The sequence below is a fragment of the Rhodnius prolixus genome, unplaced genomic scaffold, assembly GCF_049639745.1.
Source record: "Rhodnius prolixus isolate KJV_2025 unplaced genomic scaffold, Rpr scaffold_3, whole genome shotgun sequence".
In the NCBI taxonomy this organism is placed as follows: Eukaryota; Metazoa; Arthropoda; class Insecta; order Hemiptera; family Reduviidae; genus Rhodnius; species Rhodnius prolixus.
In genome coordinates this window covers 40,757,612-40,774,947 of record NW_027411603.1, presented here as the reverse complement: position 1 = coordinate 40,774,947, position 17,336 = coordinate 40,757,612, and the positions used below count along the sequence as shown (strand labels likewise).

At 31.1% G+C, this 17,336-nt stretch overlaps 1 protein-coding gene across 2 annotated transcripts in view; it reads right to left on the bottom strand.

Annotated features, from left to right (window-relative positions):
- Positions 1 to 17,336, bottom strand: part of PCB (Pyruvate carboxylase) — a 146,674-nt gene that overhangs the window by 45,418 nt on the left and 83,920 nt on the right. The window contains exon 1 of one of the 2 annotated variants that reach the window (XM_074125152.1): positions 8,272 to 8,839. The exons of the other annotated variant lie outside the window; for it this stretch is intronic. The gene's annotated coding sequence lies outside the window, so the exon portion shown is untranslated. Of the gene's footprint in view, positions 1 to 8,271; positions 8,840 to 17,336 lie in introns of those variants that run through there. 2 annotated transcript variants of the gene reach the window in all.

Genomic DNA, 17,336 nt, shown 5'->3' with positions numbered 1-17,336 from the left:
AGGATAATAGTAAAGAAGGTATGTGCAGAATCATTTTGTTTCCACTGTCACACAATTTCTTTTCATACATCATCATCATCATCATTGTTGTTGTTGTGATCAAAATTTATCATTTTCCTGTTGCTCCCGCCTGTCACACAATGTTTTTACAAAAAAAATACTCAAGTCTGTAAGGCGAATCTAACAGGAGGACTGGATTTTTTTTAATAATGTAAGCATGGATTTCTTCTTAACCGCTACAGTTTTTGCATTAACTGATAAAGAGTACTAATTCCAATGTTAACTTCCTTTTAGGTTTTATTAATGTTTCCATTTTGTCTAACTATTCTATTAATTGTTGTGGACGGAGGCAATGTATCACAATTCTTATTGTGTGAGAGGCCTTGTTCGAACCCAGTACCCTAATTTTCTTAACTACAATAAGTTTTAATTTTAAATAGATGTCAAAATTGCAAATTACATGATAATAACAGTTTACAGAAAAGATTAAACTATTAAATTATTAAAAGAGGTTTTCCCCGATTCGCGAGTAAAGAACACAGATAATATATTTATAGATATGAGACTGAATTAATTATAATAATTATTATTATTTTATCTTGTATTATCATCAACATCTTATATTATATATAACATGAGTTAGCGTGATAAATCATGAAATACTGAAGGATGAAAAGAGCTCAGTATCATGGTATATTGATTGTTGAATTTAGGTTTCTTTTGAAGTGCTAGGATAGGACTGACTAGCGACTGATAGTGACCAAATATCTGAAGAACGATGTAAGTCGTAGCTGGACTACTTGGTTCGAGAAAATGTCTGGACTGTGCATTTAAAACTAAGGAATTATTACGTTGCAACCTTCGTACCTTTATTGAATATTTTTTGATGAAGAGAATTGCTGAGTGTTAAAATAGGTTTCAGCTCTGCCTAATTAAAAGCTCAGTACAGTTCGAAACGTTAAGAAAGTAATCAGTGTATCCGATTAATCGAATCTGAAGGAATCCTACACTTTGGATAAGATGGTAGGATTTACCCTAACACACTGCAATATTGTGGATTACACCAGAACACATAAAATCACAAAACTTTTAGCATTTTCCTACGGCGTAAGCAAAAATAGATAAATTATTAATTAAAGTTTACAAACAATCTATTTTAATAACTCTTCCAAGATTAGTTTACTTCTTTGTTTTTTGCCTCCTCAAGTTTTGTTAGGATTGATAGAAGCGCTTCTTGTAAGTTTGGTAAGGATGTAGTAGTGCTAATACTAAACAAGTAAAGTTTACGGTTTCCTACCACCTAAATTAGGTTTTACAAGTAAGTATGATGAATAAAGGACAACCAAACAGAGTAAAGAAATTTTCAATAAAAATAGATAACGAGATCATTAGAAGACACCTGAAATGTTCTGCTTGTGAACTCGATTTAGAAAAGGACAAGCTAACTGTGGTGAACTAAATGTACCTCATTAGGAAGAGATTCCCTATTCCCTTGGTATACCAACATTGTTACAAATTGGGGTGATTCTGCATTGGCTATGCAGAGAAATGTTTACAAGTAATGAAGTGTTCACCAGCTACAAGAGACCCAAACGGATGAATAATTTCGAAGAAAATAAATATTCAAATAATGATGACTTCGGCCAATTGTTTATAGACTTTATTTTGGGCATTGATCAATGATTTAAAGAAAGGAAACTCTTGATGGCGACGTTTTAAACTCAACTGGGTGAATTCATGACGGTTGCAATACAGAATATAAGAGGTTTTCCTTATTTCACAACTATAACTCTCGATTCTAAGAAAATTATGTGATATTTTTTAAATTTAAATAATAAATAGGTAACAAGTAACAAATTTCGTCAATTATAAGCATGAAAAATTGTTTTTAGAAATCTGTGAGCGTGTGTGAAAACTGTAGTTTGAAAAATAGACGAATCACAGAAAATTATGTTTTATATTTCGTTTACCAGAACCATGAGATCCAACTGTTACTTTGCGGTCAAGATCCATAAAAAGATCAATTTTTAAAATGGAGGGGATAGAATAATTAAAACGTTTGTTATTTTGTTTGGAATTAATTGCTATGAATAGAATGGAGTTTCTTTACAAAGTAACATTACTAACATTGACCAGATAGATATTTGTTTACAAAGTTATTGGAACCAATATCAAAGTCAAGGATACAAACCGGTTCTAGAAAATTACTCAACCACTTGTTGCGTAATTAATATAACTAAGTAATTATAAACGAAATTTAACTTTGGGAAAGCTTTCCAATTAACTTTATACAAAGAGTTTTCTGCTTTGAAAATAATTTCAATTAATTTGTTTTCATTTCATTCACATAACTTAATTTTATTTGATTTAAATAATAATAATAATAATAATAACAATAATTTACATAAAAAATCCAGAGGAAGCGGTAAATAACCCATTTCTTTAATCGGACAGGAATCATTTTCAATGATAGTCCACGAACCAGGAAATTAGAAATTTCCTATTTTCTGCCAATTGATTACAACGATTGGTAATCCAATGGAAAGATATTTTTGTGCTAGTTTTTTTTTTACAGATACATTTTTACGCACACTTGCTACTGATTAAAACTGTTTCGTAGTACAGTTTTGTAATCGATGTTTGTCAAACTGCACGAAAAAAGAGTAATATTAAAAAAAAAAACAAATTTTTAATAAAGTAAAGAACATATCCATGATTATGGATGTAATTATTTTGCAACAACATAAATAAGATTTAGAGAAAACCCATGCCGAAAATGGGCGAAAATTGCTTTTTAAGAAACTGTTTTCAGCATCGAGTTTTTCTCCAGCGATTCAGGAAAAAGAAGAAAAGAGTTTGAATAGAAAGTCGTGAGTTTGTGGGAAAACAATATCCCGAAAACTCGATGGAAATGAAACTTTATATTTCGTTTGGCTTTACCTTGAGTTCCAGACGTAACTTAGCAATCAAATTTCCTCAATTGTAAGCAAGCAGCAGTTACCTAAAGCGGTTATTATTATATTTTTCGGGGGAGAAAGATTGGCTTTACGATTTTCATTATGTTCAGTCATGATGAACCTTGTGGATCCATAATTTTTTGAAATATTTTGTAGAGAAAAGAAGCTTTAAAAGTCTACGTCTAAGTAATTTTAAACTACTGCACAATTTTGAATTGGAATATAACAAAAATGGTATATTTTTTTGTTTCTAAATTTCAGCATAATTATTCAATTATTCTTCTCTTTTTTAACCGTTATTATTTATTATTAAGAATTTATTTGAGCATCCTTGAAGAAGTACTAAGTAATGTTTAAAAGAAGTAAAATTTCGACAGTCTAAAACCTATCAAATATTTCTAGGCAGTTTTTGAAATTATAATGATTTATATAAACATATTTTCATTTGAATGATACTTTTTATTTTAAAAATGACACAAAAAAGGATCAGTGTTGTGACTTTTCATCGTTTCATGTTGCAGTAAAATAACATTAAAAAAAAAAAAATTAATTGCAGTTACGAAATACATTCATTTAATAAGGTACATTACATGATAAGAGGAAAATATTTTGTTTTACTTTATATAACTTCAAACATAGCTTTGAAACACTTGAACACATATAACCACTACAAGGTAAAAACGAACGCTGAATGAGTTAGAAGCTATCCAATTAAAATAGAATAAAAAAAAATGGTAGAACTTTTTTTTGAGAACATTAAGGCGAAGACAGAACTGTTATGAAATAAGGAAGTATTTCTAAAACAGGTTTCTTCCCAGTAACATCCTCGCAACCGATGAATGATGAAATTCTGAGTTTATTTCAGGATTCCTAAATTTTTAAAAATACTGATTACTTCCAAGTCAAGGATAATTGTTGTTAGATAAGAAAATAGAGAGGGGATCGTTCTTATTCTAAGTGAGATATTCTACTCTAATCATCTAATCTGGTTCAATAAAATTCTATTAATATAAACGTTGGCCATAGTAAGAAAATATTTATTTTCCATGTTTAGGGTGGCATGACTCGAACTATTACTCTTCTCCCTTGTACATCACTGAGACGTCAGTTTGATGGATGACTAGCACTTCATCCAGTAATAATATCATAACTTTTATATGGACTAGCACTGTTTCTACCTGCCCTACCTCAAGAATATTAAAACTTGGCGAGAAGCGATAGATATACATACGTATAACACACGCAGACTAGCATCTCTTAAGCAACATTATTAACTTGGAATACGGATATTGTTATTATTATGTAATGGAAGTTAATTGAAAGTCCAAACCAATGGAGCAGAGTAGGCATCAGCTAGATGTGAATAAAAACCATCCGTTTGGAATTTGAAGTCTTTCGGCAGTAAGCAATAACTGTGTAAAATAGAAACAGTTTTTCTACGTCAGAAGGAGATAGGCGGTTCTGATGCAACAAGAATTAGCATTAAGCGTCGCCAAGAAATGTTTGTAAACATATTGTGTTTAGGAGTAATGATGCGATTAAGGATTGTGAAATAATGTGAGAAATTAACGCTGAATTATTTTAAAAGAGATTATTATATTCAAGAATATTTAATGATCGTGTTAAGATATATTTTAGAGAAAAAAAAATCAAAGAAGATTAATGGTATCGAGAGTAGAAAATCAAGAAATTAGGGTTGTTGACCCTAGGGTTGTAGGCCTTTTTTTGCGGGGAGTTGGCGACTGGAGGCCGTCATGGCTTTGAATTCTTTCAGAACTGATGATTTCAGGTTTTTAGAAATAGCTGTTGTTTTGCTGCTTCATATCTGACTCTTGTTTAGCTTTGACAAGCTCATCTACAACACATTAGTCCGGCAATAGTTCGTCTGCAACTACTAATAAAAACTTTTAGTTTAAGGAAGAATTGTGTAAATGTTTTAAAATTCCGTGAACTCTACTAAACTTGTAGTTTTTATACCGGCGTTGTAAATTTATGTATTCTTCTCTTATTTTTAGTAATATTTCATTAATATGAAATAACTGATGCTGGTCATTAATTTAAATGATTGATAATGAGGTTTTTTGAGGTTTGAAGTTGCCATTTTTTTTTATAGGTTTGTCAGTTTAATTGTTTTTTAAAAAATACCTCTACTAAAAAAAGAAGTATAATAAAATTCAGTTTAGTTTACAAACACATGAATAGAAAAACTCCCAATGAAATCCTCTCAGCTTCCATTATTCGTTACTAAGGAAACTAACGATCTTCCAAGAAAGGAAAACGCAGGATAGACACTATTTTTCTGTAATGCTACTTCTTGAAAGTATTTACCAACTTTTCCATTCGGCTTTGTGGTTTTTCTATAGTAACATGAAACTTTTTTTTTATTCTCTACACCTGTTCTTCAGAACTTTAAAACTTAACTTCAGGATTAAGCTCGGGGAGAAAAAATTTAATTTTCTTTCAAACATATTTTTCGACAACCGTTTAAAAATGAGGCCAAGAATTCAACTTTTAATCACTTTTTTTTTAACATAATTAACAAGTTTTCATTTTTTTCATTAATCAAAAAGTATTATGTACGAATGTATATTCAATATTAATAAATACAAAATTAAATTTAAAATCTTAAGCAAGAAATTTTGAATAATTTATGAAATTTTGAGCATCTAGGTATGTGCTAAACCTTCTTATATTCACGTTTCAGTGCTTAATTTCTGACGATAGTCATGCACATTTTTTAAAAATTAAAATACTCTTTCTGAAATTAAATTAACCGCAGAAAACTAGATAACTTAAAAAGCAAGGTTAACCAACAACTGTCAGATATGAAAAACATTTTTCATACAATTAAAATCAATATAAATAAGCAGTGAAAGCTAAAATATATCTCAGTATTTGTTATCTGTTTCTAATTTTTATACGTAGTTCATAGTTGTCTGCAATATTTTGTAACTTAAAATGGATAAATCTCTAACCTAATCAAGAATCGGGCTTTACTAGAAGCAACATAGGCATCGCCTCCCAGCACAATGTACCATATTTATCTCTAAATTATCAAGGATGTCAACGAGCTGGTTTTTCTGTCACTTCTCTTGAAAGTATAATCCATTCTTAAAGAAGGTGAAACGGAGTTACAATTTTCTGCGGCCAGAATCTCCAAATTCATGAAAAGAACTGCAAGCTGAAACCAGTAATCCTCCATGGGTAAAATTAGATCTACCTGTCAAAGAAATAGGTAGTTCTTTACGATTCTTCCAAAAACAAATCTAGGAATGCCTCATTCAAGTCATTACTGAGTGGGCAATATTTTCACTAGCTTCACAGCTGGATCTTAAGCACAATTTGAAGAAATCATATCTTAAATATCTAATATAACAAATTGGTAGTTGGAGGTAAAGTCCGCCTGAAAAAAATAGGCAATATCTAACATAACATAGCTGAAGAGATTATAAATGTATTTTCACTTATTTTGGAAATAGCTAGATATTTACGAGTATATTTGTAATTGTAGTCTAACTAATATTCAAAAAATTCTTAATAATATAAATAATTATTGTAGTAAAACAAATGACTGATTGGTAATTAATAAATCTTTAATAATAATTAACTGAGTTTGTTAATAGTACAGATAAGTTTATCTTCTCCTAAAGATATATCTCAGCAAAATAATTTAAAAAAACAAAAACGAAAATAATCCCACGAAAATTTCTTACTACTCATTTTTTTTATTAGTTAATTCTTATACTAAACAATATATAAAAAAGGCAGATAAACAATATTGTACAAACAACAATGTACAATGAGTTATATTTTTTACAAACTATTAAGACGGATCTAACTCTAGCGGAGATAAATTTCTGCAATCAATTAAAAATATATACACATTTAAATAAATAAATAAAACTGTTGTTTGGTGTGAAACACTCACTGTCTTTAACTTATCTCAATTTACGTTTAATTAACTTTATTGAAATTATTTTGTTAAAAAGAAAAATCGCTAACAACCTCAAAATTTTTTCAGTAAAGTGTAACTTCATGACAATTTATATCTGATTTAGAATTTTGATTTACACATTTAATTAGAGTGGCGTGTTTTTTCAGTCATTAATTTATTAGCATCTGTAAAATTTACAAAAAACATATGCGATACTTAAGAAAAATGACACGAATGATAATGGAAAATATACCCAATGAGAAACTCTTCGTTGTAAATGAGAGTGGGCTACTGTCACTCTGAATGGAGTATTGGGTAAGATTAGGCTTACAAGCCTAAGATTAGCTGTTATACAGAAGTATTGTGACGATAGGATAATGCGTTGTGCTATCTTAAATTGCGGAATTATATCAGATTGGACATGAAGAGAATGTATGATGATGATACGGTTTTGTTGGAGTTAAAATCAAGAGCAGTGATTATTTGTTAAAGAATTTTGGATTATAAGGATTGGATGCGATAAAAATTGGAATGTATAGCGGAATGACTAGACAGTAAAAACTTTAAACATAATTATCCCAGGATATTTAAGAATTTAATATAATTTCTATCTGATAATATTAATGGACAATGTCAGAATTAAGGAAAACAAACGTCCAAATAATTAATGAGGTTAAAAAGTAAAATAGATATTTTGAGATAGAATTAATCTAAGGGTTACTAAAATTTTTGTAGTTAAATTAAAAGTATTTACTTAAATTTAGGAACCTGGAATTCATTTAATGACTATAAATTATAATTTCATTTATGTGATTAATAAAATACTATTATTATCTAACAATTTTTCTTACATTATTATTAAAGGTAATTAAAAGTTTTCTTGTTTCGAGCTATGAGTGTAATTTTAGTGGCTGACAAAGCAGTGATTTTTTTCTCTTTGCAAATAGGACGGCTTTAATTATAGTGCAGTCCGTAGCAGATGGAGAAGGATTTTAGATAATTTATGTGTAACAGTATATAATTTTTTCTTAAATTATTCTTAGCCACTTCTCACAGAGCGGAAAAAATGTATTATTAACTATTTAACCCATTTCTTCATTCCCATTAAAATAAAGTTGTAAACATTCTCAAAATAAGGTATTTGACTGAACTCATTGACTGAATCGTCTCATCTTAGGAGTTTTATCGGCAAAGGCGAGAAGAAAGGGTTTTGAAAAACAACAATTTGTTTCTTTAGATTTCGGAAATTATGGGTACTTATCAACAGGAGAGTTTTTAATGCTGCGACGGTTATAAACCGTAATGAAGCTCTTCAACAGCCCAAAGAAGCTGCTGAACTTTTATAAATATATTACACTCAATAAAGAAATTAATACTTACCAAATATTAATAAGATCTGTTTCTAAATCACTTCCTTCACCTGAATTCACACTTGACACAGTAGATAACATCAGATTGTTCGAAATTAGATTATGATTTTATTGATAAAAACAATTGTCAAAATAATATAGTTGAAGATATAACCATCGTAACAATCTACTTCTTCGTATTAAAACTATTTATTGTATGTAAACACTTTTAAACATGTGAAAACGAGAACTGTTAGAATTTAAATGCCGGTTGGATAGAAGATCAGAGCAGAGCTGTCTGGCTTTCTTTTAATAAAACTTACACACACCGACAAGAAGAAGGGCAGTGAGAAGGAGACAGTAGACGCTACATTTAGAAGAGTTTTATCAAGATGAATGCAGAACATCAGTATTTTGTGTCTGTCTATGTGAGAGGGGATGAATTATTGGAGATGCACCAAGGGCAGGACTGCTACAGAACTGTGAAGATCACCACCACGAGGGAAAACAGGCATGTTCATACACTTGCACCACAAAGAGCACTTTATTTTTAAACACAGAACATGCGGGGCACTTTCTTTCAAATTGTCTGTTGGTATTTATCTAGCCAACTGGCCGGTACAACTTTGTAACGGGGACATTTACCCCTTCTTGAAAAAACACGCGCATATAGAATACAACTGTCGTACCCTATTGCCCCACTTAATTATTTATATCCGCGTTATTCTGTTAGCCACCACCATTTGACTGTCTATTCCGTGTTATTTTTACTTTCCAAGCGTTCTATTATTTACAAAGCAACAAATTGTAAAAGTTATGTTTTATAAGAACTTAAATCAGTTTTATAGCTTTGTTAATGTTGCTTTTATGGAAGTTATTAATTAGCAGTCATTATAATTATAATCTATATAAATAAAAATGTAATTATTAATACTAAAAATACACTATGCTAAATTTGCACTAAATAATTTAAAGGCATAACCAAGGTCATTTCACTAAACGAAGCGAAATCGTATTTTTTATTTTTTTTAATAGAATAAAATTAATACCTCGCTGTGAGTAGATTGCACAAAACGAAGACTCCTATCAAGGAAGGAGCGCAGGTCCCCGTCGGAGTACGGAGCGTCAAGAGAATTGTCCAGACTAAAAATGTTCTATGATAATAAATTACCGGATACCAGTAACATTATTAGTAGCAGATTAGGAGACTTGGTGGTCCTGTCTCTCAGTGATTTGTGTAAACCGAAAGACTTGACTGACGCAACGATCTTCCTCCTCACCTTTTCAAAGGGAATAAATCTAACCGTAATGTAAAGCCACTCAAAGTGGCGCGTAGTTTCATTAGACAACCACAGGCAGCAGATTGGGTGACTGGGTGAAGGTTCAATTGAATAAACGGTTCTCTAGGGTAGCATGTCCATTCAGCACCTAGGCTAAGTGATGGATAAAGGTTAGGTTTAGTTTTAGGATCTACTGCCCCACCTCCGTTCTACGACACCAATAGGGTAGAGGGAAAACTGAAGCACCTATCCGCATCTTATCAACACACTCGTTTCCTACAATCCTAAAATGCTATAGGACCACAGTGTTCACTGTCTCCCAAAAATTGAGAACGGTATGACAAGTATTAACTAAGAATTGTTTCTCGCTAGGAGACTTCAGGTTCTGATAGTTACCTGACTATCCGTGAAGAACAGAATATCTGTAAATTCCTTCCAACAGAGCAACGTAATAATGAGATAATTTCTCTTGGAAGACAGGTGTTCAACTACAAAGGACAATGCTGGCACATTTCCATCTGAATCTTATTTGAGAGGTTCTAATGTACAAACCAGCATCTGCCCGGTAAGACAATGTACAATCTGTGAAAAGAAGAAAGGGAGATCCGCCAACTGAAGCCCCCAGCCTCCTTGCATGCTGGAGGCAAAAACATGCGGTAAAGCCCGCTCTGGCAAGCACAAGGCAGGTCTCACAGATCTGCTAAGCCCTGGCACTCGGAGGCCAAGTCCAGGTCCCACTTGTGCTGGAATCAGGACTAATCTTCACAACCGTAAGCTACCGGTAGAACCCACAGAAACGAACCTTGATGGCCAGGAGTAAGGCGGAATGAGTAAAGAGATATGAAATGTTTGTTTTTTTAACTCAGATTTTAAGCAACATATTCTTACTAATTTTAGCCATTCTCAGTAACATTACACAGGTAATGTGAACCACTTTATTAAAATAATCCCCAGAAGGAAGTCCTAACCCAAAAGACAATCCTACTTTTCTCAAATCAGTGATAAAAAAAAAAAAAATCCTTCAGTAAATTTGCTTTTAATAAAGCGAAAGTGTTTTGAAAACAAGGAAATTCTGTTTGTGCTTTTTTTATTGGGACCATAGTGAGCTTGCCAAAGTAGATTTTGGAATAATGCCAATCGTGATATAGTTTTGTATCTTAACATTGTTTCTATAACTTCTCTTCATTGTTTCATTTGTTTATTTAGTAAAACATAAGTACGTTATCTTAAATGCCGTTAGAAAGATTTTTGTTAATTAATTAAGTAGATAATTTTAATGTTCTCCCTGTTTCGAATTAAAACATTTTTATTTATTTTGTATTTTTATTTTATCATAAAAATAAGTTTACAAGAAGTTTATTTTCAATATAATGAGTAAAAAATCAACGTTTCAAAAAGATGTTTAAAGCTGTAACTTCTTTTTGAAATTCACAAAAATTAATACAGAACATAATTACACATTTTATTGTACGAAGGAGAATGCTTAGGGAATGTTATCTTCTTTGGATAACTGAGAGAGTCGTTGTGCAGCTGCTGTTATGTAATGCAATTAATGCTTGTGTATGGTCAAAAAAAATTAATTAATTAAAGACTGAATGATTGAAATCAATAATCATAAGATAAACTAATTATAAAGTTGATTAAAATCCATTTTTGAGAATCTCAATTTAATTTTTAAAGAAAATCAGCATTTAAGTTTAAATCTCATTGAAAGTAGATGTCGATACCTCTGAATGCTAGTGGAGTTGTGGACGAAAAGGTAAGCTAGAGTTTGCTTGTGGCTGCTCTAAGCCCATATTATTACTGAACATAGCACTGCCTCTGGGACTCCCTGTGGAACTTAGCAAATGCTGATTGTATTGTTTGCTGGAGATATACGCAGAGATATCATGACACCACTGGACTGTCAAACAGCATGGATTAATAATTACTACTGAAAATTCCTTTTCAGATAAAGCTTAACATATTGTAAAATATAGATTCTTTGTTTTAGATTCGAGAGAAGGAGACACTGATTCAGAAACTAATTTAGACTTGAAAATATTATTTCATGTTTCCTTGATTTTCTAACACACCTGATAGATATTTCATTTAAACTGCACATAGTGCATTGGGACGATTGAAAACTGAATATAATCCATCACAATAATGAACAAATATAATTGGATAGAAATTATGCAATCAGTGGGTGTATATTATTATATTTACCAATAAACATATCTTATCAGAATTCACTAATCTTCCCGATAATACAAGCTATATAAATGAATATGTATACAACTTCCAAACAAATTACATAATACATTTATTTGAAGAAAAAAACTTTAGAACAAAAATTCAAAAAGGAAAAGTTTTAAAATAACTGTTGGGAATTATCTGAGTTTCAGATGGTGGCACAATGAGTGTTTGCAGAAGATGAGACTGTTCGCGAGATGTCTGATTATTTTACATATATATATATTTTTTTCTTAACTGATAATGGTGTTAATTAATATTTGTAAAAATGAAAAAACAAATTAGAAGCGACTATGAAAGAAATCGTGATATCATTCTCTAGTGTGGACTTTGACCTTATTTGTTTTTCTTTTTCTTAAGTGTTTTTGTGCGTCTGATAACAAAAAAAGTCGAGTGATAATAGTCCAGTCTGTAACAATGAATTAAAAATAAATATAAGTAGATTAATAGAATGCTTTGTACATTACGTCAGTAATCCAGTATTAATGACACTCTTAAGTTCTTATTTATAGATTATCTATCAATACATGCAGGTCTAGAACTAGTTATAAGCTTCAAAAATAGAAACAATAAGTAACAAAATTGTTCTACTAATTCGCGAAAGATATATTTAGCCACAACTTCAAACATATTCGCGACCAATATCGCTGTTGAATATGTTTAAAGAGAACCACAAAACAAAATCCATTCCATTTTGTGGTATACACACTTTCACGCAGAGGCCCTCTTTGAGCTCAATGCTCAATTTCCCAAATTTGATACAATCAGAACAGCTCTCTGAAGGCTTTTCGGGGGGGGGGGGGAATTCGAAATGTCTATCCAAAACCATTTTCTATGTGATATACCTCTTAGGGTTCTTGGTTATACTTAAGGACAAGTTCTAAACCATTGAATAGAGAGGCCGCCCCATGCCTAACCAAGCGGTCGACAACTTCATTGCTCAGCATGTCCCACCCATTTATGTTAGAAAACTTATTACCCCTTGAAAGCCGTACTTGGAACTTCCTAAAGTGTCAAACAAGGTATATAACAAGGTATAGATGGTCGAGAAATTACTTGAATGGAAATAAGTATTGCTGTGAGGTGGTGTTCATGAAGTTCAATGTCGTCAAATTCTTTAATCTTTTTCTTTGGTCTGACCGACCAAATCAACTTTCAAATATCTTCTCCAAAACTTCCAACATATTCTTTGTTCTTCATTTGTACTTTTTAGTTACCAAGTATTCCGGAATCTAATTTAATTAAATATATAATACTATTTTATGTTTGAAGCTAATTATTAATTAATTTTTTCTGATACAGAAACGTTGTGAACAGCGAGTTATTCTAATTCAATTAATAATTATCTAAAATACACGCTTAAAGATGTAACAATATCCATGAAGACATTTATTCAAAATTATACTTTATTACATTTAATTATTCCTTATGTTTATTATCATACATATAATCCAATAATTATATATGTATCTTCTAATAACAGAATAATGAAATATATTGTATATTAATGTAGATAGATCTTTCAACCCATATTACAATTGTTTCTTGCCATAATTTTAATGAAGTTGTGAGTAATGTAAATACTGTTATTTCATTAGAAAACTGGCACAGCAATGAATATTTAGTTCTTCATAAATTTGTATTTACAATTAGGAGACAATACAGCAAAAATAATATTTATTTAACAAGAGAGCAGAAAAGTGCTTTTTCATTCATTGTCATTACATTTTATTTGAATTATAACTTATTTTTATTACTTTTTTTGGCATTATTTTTAAAATGTGAAACCGGCGGGTTGATTATCATTAAAGGAACTACGGAGAAAACGTTTTTTTGCTGCAATTTTTTAATTAAGTGACGTTTTATTCAACGAAAAGTAGGATCTAAGCTTTTTAAAACCCAGCGACCGAAAGTAAAGACATCTTTTATTTTATTTAACAAGTTTAATAATTTCAGTCACTTAATTTAATGATTTCTAGCGTAACATCATCCTGCTCAGGAACCTAGCTTTTTGAAAGCAATGTTATTTCTGTCTTGCTCGCTCATTTATCCTGCGCATCTTATCCTTTTGATCACAATATTTCACTCTCCGCAGATTTCTTTTGCTTAGCAGAGGATCTGTATCTTGGGGCCATTTCCTCGAGGCCTTTTTTCCCCCAAGACTCTAGATACGCTTATCTCCTCGTAATCCTCTTTCTTATTGAAAGTCTCATGCTTCTTATTCTTAATCCTCTAATCTTATTATTATTTATTTCAACCGAACAAATATGGAAACATGTTGAACAATACTTTAGGGTACTTATTGGTTAAATAATTTTACTTTCTGATTCATCATACTTTTTAAATTGAACTTATTTTAAGTCCTGCAGAGATACAGGCAATAAGGCAGTAGAGATATATTAAATCTAAAGTTAGTTTAAAGTATTATGATTCGTCAAAATTAACATTGTTTAAATCATAAAGAAAACGGGATGTAATTGAAAATTTCTTATTAAATAAAATAGTTTGTGTTAAATCAAAATCATCCTTATAAGATTCCAGAAAGTTACCAGTTGTTGCACCTTCATAAACTTTTTAAAGTTAAGTTACAAAATGTAAGTTACAGTTTGAAGTTATAAAAAAAAAAATACTACTACATAAATTTTGAATAAATTAAAATATTTTGTATATCCTTAGTCATCTGTCATATTACCCTCGAGGTCAACAAATTACTCTTTTTTTTATTTTCTAACAACTGTCTAATGGCTGGCAACAAGTGATTAAGATTACTTATACGTAAAGCAAAATGTCTTGAAGTATTTGAATGAGGGCCTCCCAAAGATGCCTATTATGAGCCGGTTAATATTGCTTTAAGTGAATTCGAAGGATACCTTTGACTAACAAGAGATTAGGACCATCGATGCATCAGTCTTTTGAGGGATTGGAAATGTCTCGTTGGCTTTTATTCTCCATTTGCGAAACCAAAGTTTAAGGATGTGAAGATGAAACTAGATGTTAGATGCCAATTGCAGGATCTACATTATAGGATAGCTAATAACTAACCACTATACTATTATCTCCTTAACAAAAACTTACAGTTTAAAAAGTTAAGTATAAGGGTTGATTAAACGCCAAAAGGTACACAAATCAGCATGTACCCAACATTTCATTCAAGCTTAGTTGATATAATTTAAGTAATTTTGCTGCATTAACTTTTCCTTCACATTTTTTAGAATTTATTAGATGTCACAGACCCTTATGCTGGCCAGTTCGTTCATAATATTATTTGGTTATAATTATGATAAAGTGTATATTATATCTTCGTTTTTAAATAGGTACTTTATTTTAACTCTATTCCAAATTATTCTTCTGATTTATCTTTAATATGCCCTTTATTCTGAAGTTGTCACATCTTATACATGCATGTTAAAGTAGAAAAAGACAAAGTTAGAGTCGGCTACTGTTTAAATTTGAATCACGGAGGATTTAAAACAATATTTCAGACTTGAATTCGTCTTACCGAAATATTCGTGAGCACAAATAACACACAGTTAATAACAAGTAGATTATTCAACAACAATTATTCATTTCTCAATTGTAATTTAATTTTACTTATAGTAAAATACTGGAATAATTAGCTGTCCTAAAAGTATGCAATACTTATTTATTTTATATTACATAACATATATATAACATTGTGAGAAGAACAGCTACATTGAGAGTGTGATTGAAGAAAACTATATTATTTGCGATAGAGCCAGATAATTATTACCTATTATTATAAACGTTTGACTACTACATAAAATAACAATTACTTTAATCGAAGAATGAACTTAAACCGACGATTTTTATTAAAAATAAAATAATCGAAATCATTGATGTATGTTGGTGTAAGCATTTTTTTAAAAAAGTTTTTAAATTTTGTAGCCTCGTAATTTTTTTTATTTTTTATAACGTTTTCTTTTTAACCTGTAATTAATAGTTTGATTATTATAGATTAATAGATATTAAAGTCAATCTACAGTGCTACTTGAATAAATATTTTGTAGATGAAAATGGCCAGCATAAGGGTCTGTGACATCTAATAAATTCTAAAAAATGTGAAGGAAAAGTTAATGCAGCAAAATTACTTAAATTATATCAACTAAGCTTGAATGAAATGTTGGGTACATGCTGATTTGTGTACCTTTTGGCGTTTAATCAACCCTTATACTTAACTTTTTAAACTGTAAGTTTTTGTTAAGGAGATTTTTGTACCTTTTGGATAGATTTTCATTTTTGTCTATTTTGCTAAGTTACATATCTGCTTTACTGTTTTTTTAAATTTGGAATAAGCAATTCTATCATTATAACCTGATAAGGTGTTAAGTAGGAACCGTAACTACCACTGGAGAGATCTTTTTAAAGAATGATTATAGTTGCGGTCCCCAAACCATCCTCAACAACAATTTTTTTGAGAAAGCCTTTTTATATAAAATAGGAAGGTATTTGTACGTAAAAAGCAAATTTAAACTGCGATTTCAGACCTTCCTTTTAAGAGGAGTAAGAAAAATAAACGGGCGATTACAGTACTTCTCCCTAAAAGGCAAAGAGGCAAAGATTTTGAATCGAACGACAATTCATTAATGTAAATAGGTTCACCCATTGATAATTTTAACGATTGCAGTACTTCCTCTTAGTAGGTGTAAGAGCATGATGGCACTTCACAGCCATGTAGAGGAGCTTTAATCACTTCTTCGTGCTAAATTTTATCAAAATCGGACAAAGCGTTATAGAAATATTGGTAATAATAGTTTTAGAAACGGCCTTACTTGGGTGGGGCAAACTCCCCTCCATATGAGGCATAGCGACGAGACTTTTAAAGTGCAAATCTGTACAAAATTTCGATTCGAATGACACTTCATTCATGAAAATCAGTTCACGTGTCGATAATTTGAAACGATTGCTATACTTCCCCTTAACTAGAGTAAGAGCAGATCGTCGCTTTAATGTTACATAGGGGAGCCCTAACCTCATCATCCTACCAAATTTTATCAAAATCGGGCTAAGATTTACAGAGTAATTAGTAATAATAATTTTGAAGGGGGCCTTACATAAAGGGAGCTAACTCCTCTCCCATTCGGTGTACAGCGTCGAGACCCCCAAAAGGCACATCTACATAAAATTCCGAATCGAATGACACCTCATTCATGAAAATCGGTTCACGCGTTTAGGCGCTACAGTTTTAATTTCTTTATTTGAATTCCAGAATAAAAGGCACCCATTTTTTCACCAGATAATAGTGACGGTTGCCCACAACAATGATGCTGAGACTAGAATCTTTTGCGTTTTCTTACTGTAGAGAGGATTAAACCGAAATTAATGACGACCACACCTAAAAATCAAGAACGTACCCATGGGCTTCTGGGAAAAGAGACAAATGTAATCAAATCTGCTTGGATACATTTCACTTTACAGATGAATGACGAACGAGTGCCGGAACACATGTGGTTAAAGACCCGGAACTGTGTTATTGATGGTCAGTTGTAAGCTCTCCCCAGGGAATTGAAAACCACCTAGCTCGTTTGCTAAGAACGTTGAGAATTCTTCCATCTTCTACTGG